At 35.9% G+C, this 13,534-nt stretch overlaps 2 long non-coding RNA genes across 4 annotated transcripts in view; both read left to right on the plus strand.

Moving 5' to 3' along the window:
• Positions 1 to 13,534, plus strand: part of LOC105233304 (uncharacterized) — a 1,563,509-nt gene that overhangs the window by 1,239,038 nt on the left and 310,937 nt on the right. The window lies entirely within an intron of this gene.
• Positions 1,140 to 2,819, plus strand: LOC125776819 (uncharacterized). The gene is made up of 2 exons (XR_007421995.1): positions 1,140 to 2,406; positions 2,484 to 2,819. It is a non-coding gene; the product is annotated as an uncharacterized LOC125776819 (long non-coding RNA).

A 13,534-nucleotide genomic window follows, 5' to 3' on the forward strand; every position in this document is an offset into this window, starting at 1 on the left:
TTAGTTCCTAATCTCCTATTTTTCTTAACAAATATTATTTGTCCTGGTAGATATGATTTTATTTCCTTCTTATTTTTGTTATGGTATTCGATATCCTTTCTTTGTTTCTCAGCTAATTTTTCTAAGTTGCTTTGTCTAGTTCTTTCTATGTCTTCGGGGGTAAATGTAACATTCCTAAGAAAAAATAGGTCTACCGGCCTTTTAAGTGTAGTGGAATGAACTGAATGATTATACTCGGATACTGCTCTTTCTAAAAGTTCTTCAAAATTTCTGTGTCCACCGTTTTCTTTTATGCAGCGCATTATTTCAATTAATGTAGAGTGGAATCTTTCCAACTGTCCGTTAGCTTGGCTTTTGTATGGAGGAGTAGTGTAAACTTTTATACCTAACTCGTCTTTCATCATAAATTTTAAAGAGGCTGAATTTAAAGATGGCTCATTGTCGATAACTATTAATTTTGGTACTCCGAAGAAAAATATAATATCTCTTAAAGGTTTCCTGACGTCTTCTATTGCTCTGCTATTTAGGCTTTTTATTACTGCGTATTTTGTAAATTTGTCTAAAGCTGTCATTACTATTTTTCCTTCTGTTAAAAATATATCGATATGAACTGTGTGTCCTGGATATGTTGGTAATGGAGTTTCTGCAATTTTCGGTTGATTGGGATGTCTCTCGTACTTATTTTCTTTACAAACAGTGCAGTTGGCTATTATTCGTTTTATTTTATTTAACATACCGGGAAAATATTTTGTTTCGAGAATTTGTGTTTTATTTTCTGTGGCATTCCTATGTGCTCTTAAATGTTCTTTTAATATGACGTTCTCCTGCTCTTGTTCGTCACTAATATCTTCAACTAGTTTTTGGGTATATCGGCTTTTAATGCTATAAATGAATAGGATAGATATTTTGCATCATACCCATTATCCTTTCTTCAGTATGAATTCCATTTATAACAGATGGGTTAAGGTATCGTTTCATGTATGAAATCAATGACTGTTCGTTGTACTCTGGCTCTGTAATTATATGTCTATGCACTGTTGGAAAAATTATTTTAAATTGATACGAAGATATTTCGTCAATCTTGAAAAAAATTTGATTTTTGAAAACATTGATTTGAACTTCTGTACAAGGGATTAAATTACACTGGATCACAAATTTGAATTTGTTTTTTGTTCCACGGATGCCACTATCCAATTTGTATGTGAAATGGCTCGCTGATTTCGAAAATCGAGTTAATTTTTTTTTTCATGGATACGTTTTTGAGATATTTGCAATTTACCGTTATTCGACCAAAAAAAAAAGGTGTCTTCATTTAATCATGTATATCTCACTGACCAGTTGAGCAATCTTACTGCAAATTATAGAAAATGAAAGTGAATGAAATTTCCTAAAAATATTGTCTACTTCATTTTTCCATAGGCCTTATAATTTCTGAGAAATTGATTAATAACTTCGTGTTTTTAAATTTTTTTATGAAAAAATTAAAAAAAAATAAACTTTGGCAAGGAAAAAATTTTAAAACAAAAGATATTTTTAAATTCTTTTTTTATTTTATATGAAGTCCTGTTTCTTTATAAAAAACTAAGCTACCAACGAACAAAATCCATGGATAAATAGGAAAGTTGTACATGATCAAAGAAATATATCCAAGTCGCGCAAAGTCAATGTATTCGTATATGCGTATGTTATTCAAAGAGTTTGGTCAACCATATGATTCCGAGGAGTGGCGATTGTTCATAGACAGCAATAAACTGAGCTTGAAGGCCGTATTACTGCATAATGGCAACAAAAAGCCCTCGATCCCGATCGCGCATGCAGTAAACACGAAGGAAACATACGAGGTAATGGAGAAATTGTTAAAATTCATCAAATATGAAGAGCATGATTGGAAAATATGTGCCGATCTTAAAGTCGTTGGAATGTTATGCGGTTTACAAAGTGGCTACACAAAACACTGCTGCTTTCTCTGCAAATGGGATAGCCGAGCTCGTAAAGACCACTATTGCATTAAGGATTGGCCGGAAAGAGTTGAATTTACAATTGGTGTGGATAATATCAAATACATCCCACTTGTAAAGAAGGAAAAAATCATTCTTCCGGAATTGCACATCAAGCTCGGCCTCATTAAAAATTTTGTTAAGGCGTTGGACAAAGAAGGCAAAGCATTCAATTATTTGCAAAATTTTTTCCCAAATATTTCCCAGGCCAAGATAAAGGAAGGTATATTTGTTGGACCCTAAATAAAAAAGTTGATAAATAATGACCAATTCAAAGGACTATTGTCACCAGTTGAGGCAGCAGCGTGGGATTCCTTCGAAATGATCGTTTCTTCTTTTCTCGGTAAACACAAAAGTCCAAACTACGAGAAGATAGTGAGCGACTTGATCAAAAATTATGCAGAAATGGGTGATTATTCAAAACTTATTTAATTGAATTATATAAAATTTTATAATTTACTTATTTACATTTTCTTTTTTCTCCAGGCGTAAATATGTCTCTAAAAATTCATTTTCTGCATTCCCATTTAAGTTTTTTTCCGGCAAATCTCGGAGACGAAAGTGACGAGCATGGCGAAAGGTTTCACCAGCAAATGAAATTAATTGAGAATCGATACCAAGGTTTCTGGGACGTCGGTATGATGGGTGACTACTGTTGGTTTCTCATAAGAGAAACCGATCCTAAACTAAATAAACGACAAAACAAAACACATAATCATTTCGACTATAATGTAAGAACATCAACTTAAGACAAAAATAACACATTGTTTTAATATATATTACTAATATATAAATAAATGAGTTTATAAAAACTAAAAACGACATGAAAATTGACTTTTTACTTAACAGAAACAGCGCCTTTACACACTACATATTTCTTTGATCATGTACAACTTTCCTATTTATCCATGGATTTTGTTCGTTGGTAGCTTAGTTTTTTATAAAGAAACAGGACTTCATATAAAATAAAAAAAGAATTTAAAAATATCTTTTGTTTTAAAATTTTTTCCTTGCCAAAGTTTATTTTTTTTTAATTTTTTCATAAAAAAATTTAAAAACACCAAGTTTCTAATCAATTTCTCAGAAATTATAAGGCCTATGGAAAAATGAAGTAGACAATATTTTTAGGAAATTTCATTCACTTTCATTTTCTATAATTTGCAGTAAGATTGCTCAACTGGTCAGTGAGATATACATGATTAAATGAAGACACCTTTTTTTTTTGGTCGAATAACGGTAAATTGCAAATATCTCAAAAACGTATCCATGAAAAAAAAAATTAACTCGATTTTCGAAATCAGCGAGCCATTTCACATACAAATTGGATAGTGGCGTTCATGGAACATTTTTGCTGTAAACCAGTGTTATGGCTTGAGCTTTCATCGCTATGAATCGTAGGTGTGAGTGAATTTATTTGTATTGGTATCCTTGAAAGTGCGTCTGCAACTACGTTTGTTTTACCAGGTTTGTAAGTTAGTTCGTAGTTATACTCTTCTAAAATGGCTTTCCATCGCTTCATTTTACTATTAGTATTCTTATGGCTTAAGGCATAGGTAAGAGGTTGATGATCGGTGATAATTTTAACTTTTTTTGAACCGTAGAGGTAATTTCTAAGTGAATTAAGTGAACATATTATACCAAGCATTTCCTTCTCATTGGTGGCATAATGTTCTTCGGCTTTACTTAGAGTTCTCGATATGAAAGTAATTGGTCTACCGTCTTGCGATAGGACGGCACCTAATGCGAAATCTGCGGCATCAGTCGTTAGTTCAAAATCTTTATCGAAATTTGGATGCGCTAAAACTATATCCTTGGATACTAAAGTATTTTTTATTTTATTAAATGCTTCTAAAGCCTCGTTGTCTAATTTTATTTCTATCTTTTTCGAGTTCCGTTTGGAGACATGATCGGCTTCTCCTCTTAACAGTGCTGTTAATGGTTTAGCTACTTTTGCGTAATCCTGGATAAATCGTCGGTAATAACCTGACATACCTAGGAAGGATCTTAATTCTTTGAGAGTTTGTGGAACTGGAAATTTGGCTACTGCTTCTACTTTTTCAGGGTTGGTTTTGTCCCATTTGAACTGATTACATATCCTAAAAATTCTACCTCTTCTTTAGCAAATGTACATTTATCTAATTGGATTTTCATATTAGCATTTTCTAGGGTTTGAAATACTAATTCTATGTTTTTAAAATGTTCTTCTTCGTTTTTGCCAAATATTATTACATCATCGATGTAAACATAGCATCTTACTCCTATATGTTGACGAAGGATATCGTCTAGTGCTCTTTGGAATGTGGCCGGAGCATTTTTTAAACCGAAAGGTAAGCGGAGGAATTCATATTTTCCGTTGTTTACGGAAAATGCTGTTTTTTCAATGTCTGAAGTGGAATCTGGTGGAACCCACTTTTTAAATCAATAACAGTAAATAGTCTATTGTTTCCCAGATTTGCAAGAACTTCGTTAATTTCTGGTATGGGATATTTATCTGGAATCGTAACTGAATTGAGTTTACGATAATCTACGACCATTCTGAATTTTTTTTCGCCAGAGGCATCTGCCTATTTGTTAACTATCCAAATTGGGGAGTTATATGGAGATTTCGATCTCCTTATTATTCCGTTGTCTAAGAGTTCTTCAATTTGGCGTTCGATTTCGTATTTTAATGCCATGGGATACGGGTATGGCTTGGAATAGACGGGGGTTTCGGTTGTTGTCCGGATTTCACCTTTTACGAGGGTGGTGTAGGTAAGTTTTTCATCGGGATCGGAAAAAAGGTTTGGACATTTATCGATAATATTATTAATTTTGTTTTGTTGTTGTAATGAGAGATGTGGAGTATTGATTGCCACATTATTCACCTCGTGAGATATTCGTTGTTTTAACGTTATATTTATACTTTGACAAATTGTCATCAAATTTTTTTCGGTATGAATAATTGCTTTTAATTCTTTAAGTGTGTCGTTGCCTATTATGCCGTGGAACGACCCTAGAGTTGGTAATATAAAAAATTTTATTTTCCCTAATGTTGATCCGAAAATGTCGACGAAGGTATGGTGAGTAATTTCAATTGTTCCGGCAACAGATTTCATCGTAAAGGGCTTTTCGTTCAGAATTGGATTCCTAATTCTAGTGGATTGGATGTAATTCTTATTGGATCCGGTATCGATAAGAAAATCTATTGTGTCTCCGCACCTTGTCCTAAATTCGTAATAAGGCAGCGAAGACGGCGCTAATCTAAAAAATTAATGGCATCAGGCTCGTTTTTTCCTGCATTGTCGTAATTGCTATCGTAGAAATTGTCGTCGTATATCCCGTTGGGGTCTGATTCTACTGCGTTAGTAAAAAAATTTCGTTGTATTTTGCTTGGAGGGTGAGTTAGTTGTGCGGAAATCGGACGTTTCGGTGGTCGATTGTCCTGGAATGTATTGGGCCTATTCTGATAATTGATTTGTCTTGAACGTATTGATTGGTCTACTTCCATTGGGGTTATTAAAGGAGGTATTTTCTCTGGTAATATGGGGGTTGTTCGAGTAATTGTTGAACCTCGGCATGAATCCTTGGTTATTTTGCATATAGTTGGGAGAGTGTTGGTGATATCGATTTGATTGACGACCAAATGCTTGTTGGTCGAAATTTCGTCTGGGGGAATGGGAATACGTTAATTCGGGGTAAAAAGGTCTGTTGTTATTGAAATTATTAAAATTGTTATTTCGGGGAGGTCGTGGTGGTGGTTGAATATTGGGTTTGTGTGTATTGTTCGCGTGGTTTATTATATATGTCATGTTGTCAAGTTTTTGACATAAATGCAATGCTTGTGGCAAGGTCGTCGGTTCTCTCATGCTGAGAAGACGAGGTAAATCGCCATTTAGTCCTCTAATAAATGTGTCAAGAGCTTTGTCCCTATATGAGTTAGTCATAGCCCGTATGGACTCGTCGCTTAGCTCGAGGCATGAAATTTTGTCTAAAATAAGTGAAAGGTGTTGGTAGACTTTTTGGTAGAAGGTATTATATGATTCTAGTGCGGTGTCGGCATCACCAGTTACTTTATGCCTGATCGTATGAAGTATTGCAAAATATTTAGGGGTATTCTTGACTCCCTCGTAGGCTTTAGAAATCCTGTCTACGCTCTTCCTCCAGGAGTTAAATTCTCCTGGTCGTCCTGAGAATTCCCTAAGGCATTTCACCATGTCCGGAATTTTATCTAGTTCATTTATATTGTTCGCGTTTAGTGTCACGGTATAGTCGGGTTCTGTAAAGTCTGTCACAGTTTGCGTACTCATTCGTTCGAGTACTTCTCGAACTATTGTTGTTATAAGAGTTGGGTTAGGGGTGGGAGGATTTAAAGGATGGGTGGAAGGATTTGGAGGATGGGTGGTTTGCCCATAATCTAGCCTCATTTGATTTAGCTGCTCAATTAGTTCTTCAGCCGTGTCTGGCATTGTAATCTTTTCTTTTGAGTTAATCAGTTTTTTAAAAAAAATTTCCTTTGCAATAGTATTTTCTTTGACAATATTTGAATCTTTTCGTAAAGTTTACGTTAATTTAAGGCTTTTTTTGTTTTGTGTCGGATAATTAATTTCTTTCAATTCAAGTTCCGTATTCTTAATAATAAAACTCTTTATAATTTCTTTTTTTCTTTTTTGTGTCGAATAATTATTTTCTTTCAATTCAAATTCCGTATTCTTTATAATAGTCTTAAAATATAATATTTTATAAATCTTACATTAGGTGTTTCCAGCTTTCCATAGGATGTTGTGCTGCGCTCCGGGGTTGCCCCTTTTCTTTAACAGTACTGAGGTCGGCGTTTAGAAATCCCACGTTGTGCGTTGTAGCCGCTCGTTAGCAAAGTATTTATTGTATTTTTTTGTTTTTCACACACTTTTTTTTTGTTTTTAACTCACGGAGCCTTACTTTTTTATTTTCAGGTTTTTTCTTTCTTAGTAATCCAAGAGGATCAAAAAGGCGAGCAGAAACTGACAATCACTGTCGAAAAATTTAGGGTGGTTCGAAAACCACTTCGTTAAGGTGAATCCTGCCGAGTTTAATATTTTAATTACCTCACTTCTCAAAAGATCTAGAGACTCAAAATTTTCGGACCCTGTTAATAAATCATCAACATAAAAGTCTCTTTTGATGGCCAATGAACCGAGTGGGTATTTCATTGTATTGGCATCACTGAGCATTTGCAAACACCGTGTTGCGAGAAATGTTGCAGGCGCAGGGCCGTATGTTACGGTGTTAAGACGAAAAATTTGAATTTGCTCAGAAGGATGCTCTCTCCACACAATAAGCTGACAATTTCTGTCTTCTTCATGCATAATTATTTGACGGTACATTTTAGTAATGTCCGCTGTTAGTGCATACTTATGTAAGCGAAAACGAAAAGAGTTGAGTATAACTCTTCTTGGATGGTTGGACCTACCATCAAAAGTTCATTCAACGCTATTTGAGTTGAAGATCGACTCGAAGCATCAAATACAACACATAATTTGGTTGTAGTGATCTCGGGCCTTAAAACGCATTGATGCGGAATGAAGTAGTGTGGCTCAATCGAGATCTTATTGTTCGTTGGGCTCATGTGACCCAAGGCTTTATATTCATTCATAAAGTCCAGATACATTTTGCGAAGTTCTGGATCTTTTAATGTCCTTCTCTCCAGGGTCTGAAACCGCCGAACCTCGGTTTCATATGAGTGACCGAGTAACTTACGGTCAGCTTTAAAGGGCATTCTGACTTGAAGCCCTCCTGAAGGCAATACTTGAGTAGTATTAACGAAAAAGTTTTCACACTGTTGTTGCTCTGGTGTGAATTTGATGCCATTTGATTCTGAAGGTAGTTCTTCTAGCGCCCAAAATTTTTGGACTACTGAATCGATTGACGTTAAGTCTTCTTCAGCTTGGCATAATGTGCTATGTAATCTGGGAGGAGAACTTATATTACTGGCGTATTTGCCAGATACAATCCATCCTAAAAGGGTTTTCTGAAGAGTTGGTTGGTTAGGACCATTTTTAATTTGACCAACAGCTAAAAGCTCGAAAAATGTTTCAGCACCCAAAAGGATATCCACTTTTTTTGAATTGTGGAATTCTGGGTCCGCCAATTCAATATTGTGCGGAATTTTCCAGCCATTAACATTGATGTTATGGTCTGGATGATTTGCCGAAATGCATCGCATTACCCAGAATTCCGCCGAAAATTCAAAATTATTTAACCGCGACTTGACAAACGCGCTTAGTTTTGACCCCACTTTTGTATTGGAATTGCCAATTCCTATTACACTTAATGTTTTATGCTGACGTCGAATCCGCAACTTTTGTGCCAAGTCCTCCGTCATAAAGTTGACCTGGGAGCCTGAGTCCAGCAAGGCTCTCGCAGGCAGGTAATCTCCGCAGCTTGTCCTCACTAGAATTACTGCTGTTGCCAACATGACCCGATCCGGCATACTGGCTGTATGCATGGCATGTGTGGTTGATGGTTGCGGATGAGGTACAGCGGGGAAGGACACTGGATACTGGTGCAACAGCGAGTGATGGGATCGATTGCATATGCGGCAACGATCCGCTTTGCATTTGGAAACCGTGTGACCCTTACGCAAACAATTTATGCATAAGGACACCGATTTCACGAACTCGAACCTCTGCTGCACCGGAAGCGCCTTAAAGGTGGGGCAGGCAGTCAAATGGTGATCCCTCGATTTGCACTGTTGGCAAAGAGGCTGCCTCGTATTTGCAGCAACCAGCGCCGATTTGGTCCTGTCCATATGTTGTTGTTTCCCATGATGCGCATTGCTTGTAGGTATGGGCTTCGTCCTAGAGTGTGATGCTCCTTCCGCTGATAGTTGCTGGTATCTCCTATTTAGGGTGGCTTCACAGTCCTTCCACAGTGGCAGTTTGTCATAGTCCAGCGCTTCTTCCCATTTGGATCGGGTGGCAGGGTCAACCTTTGTCATTACAATGTGTATGATTATTGCGTTCGTTATTTGTTTTTCATCGCCCAGCGATAGCAATGAATCATATACCGCGGATACTTCGTCAATCATTGAACGTAGGGAAGGCGCAGAAGGCTTTGGGATTGTTGGCAGCTCCAAAAGTTTAAATATTGTATTGAAAAATATCAAACATTTATTATCATAAACTTTTTTGAGACTTGCCAACGCTTTCGGGTAATTTTCATCCGACATCTGAAACGCTTTAACTGTTCCCAAAGCCTCTCCAGATAGACAATTAACCAAATGGTTAAATTTTTCAATATCTGGGATATTTGGATCGTTATGAACCAAGCTCTCGAACAAACTCATAAAATTTTTGAACTCTGAATATTCTCGCTAAAATTGACTTTATTATGGACTTCGTTTCAACGATCCTCTAACTCCCCTCGGGCCATGTCGTCTTCATCAATTTCTTCAATCTTTGATTGGCACTTCATTAATTTTTCACTATGTGAATTTAATATATCTAGACGACATTCCAATTCGATTGGATATAAAGACATTGTCTTTTCAAGAAGGCCCGTTTTAATGCGCAAAATACTACTCTTCGCAACCGTTCTTTGACGTCTTAACGATTTTAAGTCCGTCAACTCCTTACTTGGAGACAGGCTTGCGAGAGTTGGCTTTGGCTTGCTCATTTTGCGTTGGTTAAATTAAATTTCCGAAAAAAAGATTATAAACGTTGGCAACAGATATATTGAGAATCGATAACGAAAACGAAAAAATATATGTATGTCGATTCCCAAATATACGAAAGCCAAACCAATAGCAATAAAAGTTGGCAACAAATATATTTGGAATCGGTTACGAAAACGAGAAAAAAATAATATCGATTCCCAAGTATACGAAAGCCAAACCGATAAATGCGCAAAATGAGCAATAGCACAAAAAAGTTATTTAATCGGAAAATGTCCGAACGAAAATCGACAAAAATTGCGAAAAAACGACCGATAATTGTAAAAACGGATAGAAAAAATTGCAAAAATATAATAATTTAATTTTCCTATTAAGATTTTTTCACCTTTATTTCAAATAAAGGGCTACCGCAAAATCCCAAAATCCCTTATTCACTTTGAATTGGTATATGTCTGAGCATATATTAAGATATGTATATATGTATATGTTTGTATATTAAATACAAGGCAATACAATAAATCAATGTAACATATGTAAAGTGAAAAGGGAGAGCCAAAAACTGAAAGTGCACTTGTTTTGATGTTTGCTTTTTTTTTGCACTGCTTTCAGTAAATCGCACTCGTTACCTGGTGCGTCGGCTGTTTGCCGGCGCTTACGTCCCTTTGCAGAGAATGCAGCGGCAGCTCATTCCCACGACGGCAGCGGTTTGATGGCAGCAGCGTTTTGATGGTAGCAGCGACGTTGTGGCAGCAGCGGGTTGATTGCAGCAAAGTGTTTGTAGAAGCAACGGATTTGCAATATCGGCACTTTTGCTTTTACCGGTTCTTTTGATTGCGGCACTGGACACGGCACTTTTTCACAACGAACGCTTAGTGGCACTTACGGTTTTAGCGTTTTTTTTTTTATTATTAGCGTTAGACCGGTAATTTAGTAATTATTATTTTTGTCACGAAACTGTTCAAACGCTTTGGTGGAAATTTTTGTAACTCACTGTTGGTGTGTTAACACAGCCTCCGCTTCTTAAGAAGTGCACTTGTCGCGACATGTTGGTGTGAGGTGTCTGGCACTGTCCGTGCGCTATTGTGCGCATAGGCCGTGGACAACGCTGATCTATATGTATTTTTAGTTAACTATGTATTTTGTATAATTTTTTTATGTATATACTTTTTTATATTTTGTCTTTGTATCTTTTATGTAGTTACACTTGTCTTCACTTCACATTACCGATGACCGAAAACCGAACGATTAACAGGCAATTAGAAACGATATGGTTATTAAAACCGAAAACGAAAGTTAAATAAAATATTCTTAGTTCACGCACTAAGTCCCTGCGAGGGCGCCATGAAAATTCTCAAGCGTTTTTGAGAAGCGAAAATGTAAATGCGCGAATAAAACAAGAAGCCTAATTGCCTGTCTCGAAAATAAATTGTGATAATAAATGAAAACGCGTCCGGTCGATTCGATGGTTCTAATACAATAGAATCTTTATTTAATTTCATTTAGTTGCTTAGCCTAAATCTTAAACTAACGGCTTAAACTAGTGGTAATGTTCATATGTATAAAAAAGGGGTAAATATAATTATCTTCAACTTTTCGTTCAATATTGTAATAGATTATGGTAAGTATTAAGGTAAGTGGTAGATTAGTAGTATGAATGCATAATTAAGGTAAGTATACAATAATTTAAATAATTCAATATTTTATAATTTTTTATAATTCATTTTTCTTAATTTTAATTTCAGGGTTAAATATACATATATATCTTGTCGCTTGGCGCACCAATCCACACGAGCTTTTTTTTGAGCGATTGTCAAATTACGGCCAGGTGTTCATGCAATATCGAATGTATGCTGGTGGTAGAGATGAGCGATATTGCGATTTTTAAATCACTGTGATTTCAGTGATTGCTATTTTTAAATTTATATTTATTTTATATTGCTATTCCGGTCGCAACTAAGTCGACTTTCAAACGTCGTTGTTGTTGTTGTAGCGGCAGATTCTGCCAATTTGACACTGTTTGGCCGAATAAAAGTCCGGGTCTGTTCCACTTACCACTTACGTAGGTTTTCCGCCTTTCTTTTCACTACATTTTCGCAAATATTGGAGCGGTTCGGCTACCTGACACTTAGAGCGTATTGCATAGTTCATTTGTATGTTGGTATGATGGTTTCACACATTTCTTAGAAGGAATTACCATTAGTGTGGTTGATAATTTGTTTGTTTAGAATACCCGCTTTTAATATTTTCAAGACCAAATAATTAACGCGAGTTTCCTAATCTTTGGGAAAATATTAAAAACCCGTAATTTTTTTATTCCATCGTTTTTTCTGAAATTAATTAGTTACAATTCTTGTTTTCATCACAAAATGCTTTATATAAGAACGTTACACTCAAAACTTCAAACCGCTATGACGAAAAATAGCATATACGATATATACAATACCCTGAAGAAAGTTGTTAATTTTCTGCTATTTGCTATTGTGATCGTTCGAACTGCTATCGTAAATCACAGGTTCGAACTGCGATCACAGTTTCGAACTGCGATCACAGTTTCGAACTGCGATCGCAATCGCAGTTCACAGAAGCGAACTGCTATTTATAAAAAGTGATCGCAGTTGCGATTTGCGATTTTTCAATCACAGTGAAAAAATCACCGGTAGTGAAATATCGCTCATCACTAGCTAATGGGAGAAATGCATAGGCATGCCTCTATCTGAAGGTATGTTACATGACGGTCTTGCATTATCAGTTCACTTACGGCATCGATGTTTTCTGGCACAACGGCTGTTTTTGGACGACCTTCACGGAATTCGTCTTTGAGCGAGCGTCGGCCACGATTGAATTCGTTGTACTAGTTTTTCACAGTGCTATAGGATGGTGCTTCATAGCCATACAAAGATTTTAGTTCATCGATGCACTCTTGTCGTGATAATCCACGTCGAAAGTTGTGAAAAATGATCGCACGAAAATGTTCACGAGTTAATTCAATTTTTTGGCCGTGATGAATTTTTTAATTCCCTGTAAATAAAACAATTCACGATTAAGTGACAAAACGTTCTGAGTGATGTTATGCTAAAAAATGTCAAACTTTCCAATGGAAATGTCATATAGCAGCCTATGTACTACCGATAATCATATTTCGGGCCCGGCGAAGTCGATCAGCCTTAACCCATTTTGGGATGTTTCCCAAGTGAATGGCAATCAGAGAACTTTCCTCACTTGCGTGAACTTCTACACATAACTCCATCCTCATGAACCACTAAACCTACAACAACCAAACTTACCCAGCTCAAATACTATTATAACTCCTACCGACAATGTAAAAATGGATGTAATCGGAAGATAATTCCAGTCAATCCCTATATAACGGTACTGTTCTAAACTACTGAAAGCGGTATAAGTCCGTAACTAATTACTGCAGATATACTAAATTTCACCTTCTAGATCTTGTTAGAGGGCTTTATAGTGAAAATATTGGTCATAGTGTGAGATACTTAAATTAAATCCTTTCCTGACGATAGTAACATGTGTATCAAAAATGGTTTGAATCGTGTCAATACTTTCCTCAAGCTTTATACTTGCATAAAAATTATTTTAATAATATTTAGTTATCTTAATGAAAATTACAGAACGTGTTTTTACTTATAAAAGTGTATATTTGTGACTAAAGTAGATACATTTGGACGAAAACATGAAACCTATTCCCCCATATACATATCCATTACTAGAATTTTCGAACATCTAACTGATAGTTTACTCCATGTGACTCTTGTCCAACCCAAATGTTTAGGCCATGTTCGTACGGCGGTTCTTCTTTATCACATTTTTTGTTACAAATATGTTCAATAAATATTAATGGAGATTTTTGGGTCAAATTTTTATATTTTTAAGATGTTATCAAATTGTT

The sequence above is a fragment of the Bactrocera dorsalis genome, chromosome 2, assembly GCF_023373825.1.
Source record: "Bactrocera dorsalis isolate Fly_Bdor chromosome 2, ASM2337382v1, whole genome shotgun sequence".
NCBI classification, from domain to species: domain Eukaryota; kingdom Metazoa; phylum Arthropoda; class Insecta; order Diptera; family Tephritidae; genus Bactrocera; species Bactrocera dorsalis.